The following is a 5,672-nucleotide window of genomic DNA, read 5'->3' as shown; positions in this document are numbered from 1 at the left end:
CTCTCTCTCTCTCTCTCTCTCTCTCTGCCTCTACCACCCTCTTAACTCCTCTCCCCATGCCCTGAATAAACTCTATTCTATACTATACCTTTGTGTGGCTGATCCCTTAGGGTGAAGGGATGCCTCAGCATGAGCCATGCCAAGGTACCCCTTCCCTCATACCTCACCACACCTACACCAAACATATCTTTCCCTCCTCTCGTTATCTTTTTATAAACACATCAGTCACTTACTGTTTCAGATCCTTGTCAGTATAAGTGATGAGATTCATATTCCTCATCAGTTTGGAAGGGTAACTCTCAAAGTAGAAAGCCTCAAGTGCTGGATCATAAAAGTTACCAAGAAGCTACAGAAGTAGCAAGTGTGGCGTTGGAAGTTGCAAATGGAACTGTATGTATCTGGGGAACAGACTCTGGTTAGGAGCTTCTATGCCTCCCACATGTTCTAAAATGTCAAAATCTTAGAACTCGTTGATTTTCCCTACAAATAACTTGAGTGGTATACAATTCTGTCTCCCACCCACTCACCCACCCCCAGAAAAATAAAACCTCCTGAAGTCCAAAATTTGGGGAACTATTATTTTTGAAGACACAATAGATATCTGATACCATTTCAGTGGTCAGAAAACATCCAGAGTAAATATTCAGCTATGGGTGAGATGCTTTTGGAGATCATTGGTGGTCGTTATTGCTGCTCAACAGATGTTGCCTATTTTCTGCTGAGCACATGATCAGATTCTATTTTCTGCTACTTCCAATAGAGCACATGCCCGTGTGTCTTTAATAGGATGTTAGTTCTCTCAAAGAAAAGTTCTCGGAGCTATGGTGTGAGTTTACAACTTCTTCTTTCCCCTTCTAGGGTTCCTTGCCACGCTTTAAAGGATGGTTCTTTATAAGAATGACAGTGCAGGTAAACCAGCCTGTCTTGGCGGTATCAGCAAGACATAAACCTCAGTGGTCTATGCCACCTAGATTCTGACAAGTACAAATGTACTTTGAATGAATTGGAAAAAGCATATCAATACAAATATTTTATTACTTTCCTTTAAAGTGAAGCTAGGAAATAGGGCCACCTTACCTAAGAGTCTTTATTTCATACATTTTTACAAGGGAAGATCTGACTGACTATTGGCAGATCAATTAGCACTACAAGGGGGTGAATACTCAGGACAGAGGGGAAGAAATTACACCATAATATATGAGGTTTGTTTGATCTACCAACAGGAGATGTTATCTAGGCACCTCTCTCTCAGAGACTGAGAAAACTAAGTAAAAAGGAAAATAGCTTTATTCACTGAAATGGGGAAGCTTTGAGACACAACACAGACTCAACCATACAGTGATTTGCATTGCACTGGGTTCCCCCTCTAAACAAAGAAATCCTGAGTCCAACCCTTTATGGCATCAAAACATCTATTTTTAACTTTACAGAATGAAAACATGTTGATGCTGTTAAAGGTTCCTTTACAACCTATGCTTCAAAGTCTGGCTAGAAATAGTCACTGTGGAACATGGAAGGGAAGAAAAAACCAAAGAGAAACTGTCCTTGTACCTTTCCTTCTGCAAGTGCCACCTTGCCAGTGGGTGTTTGGTCACAGACACTGACTGCCTCTATCATACATTTCATGATAGGAGCCTGCAAAGGGCAGATGCTTATCTTTTACAGCCAAGCTGTTTCCAGGATAGCTCTCAACAAATGACTGCCTCAGGTATACCCTTAAAGGCAAGTCTGCAGATGTAGAAGGATGCTGACTAGGACCCCAACATTAGCTTCTGTTCTGCTTTTAAGTATTCATGAGTATATAATGCAAGCTTTGTTGAAACTTTAACAATGATTCCATTGTTATGAACTTCTCACATATCCTCATGTACTTTTCACCAGAATAAGCTTAGCTCAATGACGAGATGAGTGGATTGCTAAAGCCCAACAACAGTTAATGAAATTGTCATCAGTCTGAGCGGTGAGTGTCAGCTCTATCTCCATGCTCTGTGGTTAGCATTCAAAAAGCAAGTGCAAAGGGAATCTGTTCTATTTGAAGTGCTGAGCAGTGGTCTGCCTAGCCTGAGCACACACATCTATCCAGACTTCTGGGGAGACAAATGGAAATTCAAGCAAGTATTCAATCATCATGAGAAAGCACAGCCTGAGAATGTGAATGGCAGAAGAGTCTGGGGTTCCAGACACAGCCCTGTGACTGAGCAGCTGACTGAGCAGCCGTGTGACTTTGGAAAGGTTATACAGTTTTTCTGGGTTGGCTTCCTTTTCAGAAAAATATTGCATTGTACTAGATGATTCCTAAAGTCCCCTTCCTACTGAGGGAGGCTGTAAGGGAGAAACATCCAAATGACTACCACTCTAGAGCTGAGAGCCAGGTCCTAAAGGAGCTTCACTACATCCGAATGAGCAAAAGGTTTATCTCCTACTCTGTGGGATGGTTATGGTCTGGGAAAAAATAGAAGCTAGAATCAAGTGCTAGAGAGAATATCCAAAGGTTATTTGGCTTGCTCAGTAACATGGTTTCAGACATAACTGTTGTCATTACATTCTTCTCAAGGTGAGGACCTGAAGGCATGTACTATTAAATGGCACAACTAATGCCTGTCTATTCTTCAATCTCTACTGATTCTAAGATGATTAAAAACCATTAGCATAATCCTGATATGTCTTCAAATTCTAACTCCTCTTGGCACCTTAGCCATCTCTGTTCTGTCCTCCTGGTGGCCCTGGCACTTTTGATTCAGATTTTAAACTTTCCTTAGACAATGGTAGCTATATAGAGATCAATCCCAGAGGCAATTCTTCTTAGCTCTCTGATGGCCAGTTGCTCTCAAGTGATATACCAGCATGACCATAGACTGCTATAAATCAAGAGGCAGACATTCTGCTCTAACCTGATAATATACCAAGGAAATGGACCACTAGATATAGAGTTTATCATTAAGAGGTAGTATGCCCGACTGCCCCTCAAAGTACAGTTTATCTCCTTAGCCTTTCCCTATACTAACTTCTCATGCCTCATTTTTCTAATTTCCAGAAAACCTTGTCTGAAATATTGATAGTAGCTTTTCTCTCCTGCCTTCTGTGTAACACACTTGAAACCCAAAACCAGCCTCTGCCTTATACCTCAAAAAATTATGTAATGTTTATAATCTGAGGCAACGCCTCCAAGTTTCTAGGTTGAGTAAGCCACTGCCTACTGCCAAAGCCTTCCATTAAAAACACAAGCAAACAGAAAATTAACAATGCAATTTAGGTATAACAAAGAACCAGGTGTGTGGAAGAGATTTTAAACATTGTTCTCATTTTGGCAAATAAAAAAAAAAAAACACTTTAAAGCTAAAATAGCCTGTTTATCTTCACAACTGGGTTACTGAAGAGCATGCTAACAAAATGTTATTTCTAGAATCTTTTAGAAACTGGGATAGTTTAATTTTTGTACCAATCCTAGGAGATAGACATCATTGTCATAACTTTATAGATTAATGATTGAGAAATGCAAACATCTTTCAAACTACCTGGTAGTAGAAACAGGTGATCATGTGCCTTGTAAAATTACTATCTTCCTGAGGCATAAGCTGTCTGAATCAGATCTACCTGGTTTACCTCCTAAAATGTAGGTTAACAGGTTTCATCCAGCATTGCAGAAACAGCATCTCCAGGAGGGGTTCCTGGTTGACAACCTCCATAGGAGACTCATATACACTAATGTTTATTTATCAGCTTCCTGTAGCACTCTGGCACTCTCCAAAGTCAAAGGTTGTGCCTCATAAATCTTCTATATATTCCTGGAAACATCAAACACAGAATTGGGCACCTGGAAGGTGACTAATTAAACCCATGTAGAAACAAAGGCGTTCAGATACAACCTTTTTCTTCAACTGAGCAACAGTGTCTATGCAAAGGTTAAGGAAGCAAGAGCCAACCCATCACAAATCAGAGGCTGCAGAGCCAAAGGCAAAGGGGGACATCTACAAGAAAAGGACTCAGAGAAATCCCTCCTCCCAAGGGGGCTTTCTCGCTTTGATTCCTTCCACCTGCTTGGGGCATGGGAGTATTTTGCTTCCTAAGCCCAAATCTGAGCTTAAAGCTCCCTCAAATATTCTAATAAAAATTCTTAAATGCTACACAGGTGTACAAAGGCAATATTCAGAGAAAATACAAATAAAATTAACACAGCCATCTCTAGGATTCATATCCCATAACCCTTTGGCCTTGAGACTTCATAATACACAGAACTGACTAAGCTCAAGTCTCTTCTTGTCTTGAGAGTAACTGCATCTGTCCTAAAGGATTCATTAATATCACGTCAAAGGGGCATGCCTTCCTCCTGTTCCTCGTTTCTCCATAAAGTGTTAAAACTAAGTTTTTGCCAAATAAACACTTTTTATGCAGTTATTAGGAAGGTTAGAATGTAGTTTAATTAAGGAAGGAGTGTCAGAGTGTTACAGGAAGCACTTTCTTCTCCAAGAAAGAATGTGCTACCTGCTAAGGAAAGAATGCAACGGCCCACTTTTTGTCCATCCCCGGAAACCAAGAAACCTACATAAGGGATGCGTTGACTTTCTCTAGTGAATAGACTTGAAGTGCACATGTCAGCCTGGCCTTAGAAATATATTCAATTAAAATTCGCCCTGATTATTTATTGATTTTGCATTTTCCTGCCCTGCCACCATCCAGGCAATTTTCAAACCATTCTCAAAATACCTCTTCAGCTTCCGAGGAAACGGCTGATACAAACCAAGAATTCCCAAACAAGAGCTGAAATACAAAACTAATTATTTCAGGCATGCCTCTGCTTCTACAGCAGGTCTTTATGGGTTCAAGAGACTTTCATGGGCTTGTTACAGAGGCCAGATTTCAATTTGGGTAATTAGACTTTGCCCTACCCTTGAGAGTTAGCCTGACATAGTTTTCTTGCTTTTCTTCCTGGGTCTCTCTATACTTTTAAAAATGCTTAGTTCCTCTGCATTCTACTAACCCCTTTCAAGGATCTGGTTTTCAGGGCATATTCCTGGGTGTTTCTTATCCACAAGATCAGGAACAACTGCCTTGAATCCTTCAGGACCATTACTAATGCTCCCTGCCCTAAAAACCCCTTTTCAGTTTGGTCCCCAGCAGAGTTCATTGTGGCACTTTTTTGGTATCCCTGTATATCTGACTCTTATTAGCACAGTGATTTTGTTCTAGCCTGCATCATAGCTGTTTGTGGGGAGGTCTGTTGTCCCAGTGCATTGCAACCCCCTTAAGATTATAAATACATCTTCTCTCAATAGCCCCCATAACCCACCTATAGGAGAAGTCAAAATTAAAAAAAAAAGACAAAAACAAAAAAAACAAAAACTGACGATACTTAAAACTAACAATACTTAAAATGTGTTGTGTATCAGGTAATGCAAGCAACCTGATTTCATTAATCTCAAAAATAACATTAAATCCTGAAAATAACAACCATCCTAGGACTCCAGAAAGTCAAATAACCCCATTAAAAAATGGGGCTCAGAACTGAACAAAGAATTCTCACCTGAAGAATACCAAATGGCAGAGGAGCACCTGAAAAAATGTTCAACATCCTTAATCATCAGGGAAATGAAAATCAAAACAACCCTGAGATTCCACCTCACACCAGTCAGAATGGCTAAGATCAAAAATTCAGGTGACAGCAGATGCTGGCG

The sequence above is a fragment of the Mus caroli genome, chromosome 14 (assembly GCF_900094665.2).
Source record: "Mus caroli chromosome 14, CAROLI_EIJ_v1.1, whole genome shotgun sequence".
NCBI classification, from domain to species: domain Eukaryota; kingdom Metazoa; phylum Chordata; class Mammalia; order Rodentia; family Muridae; genus Mus; species Mus caroli.
This window is presented reverse-complemented; position numbering follows the sequence as displayed.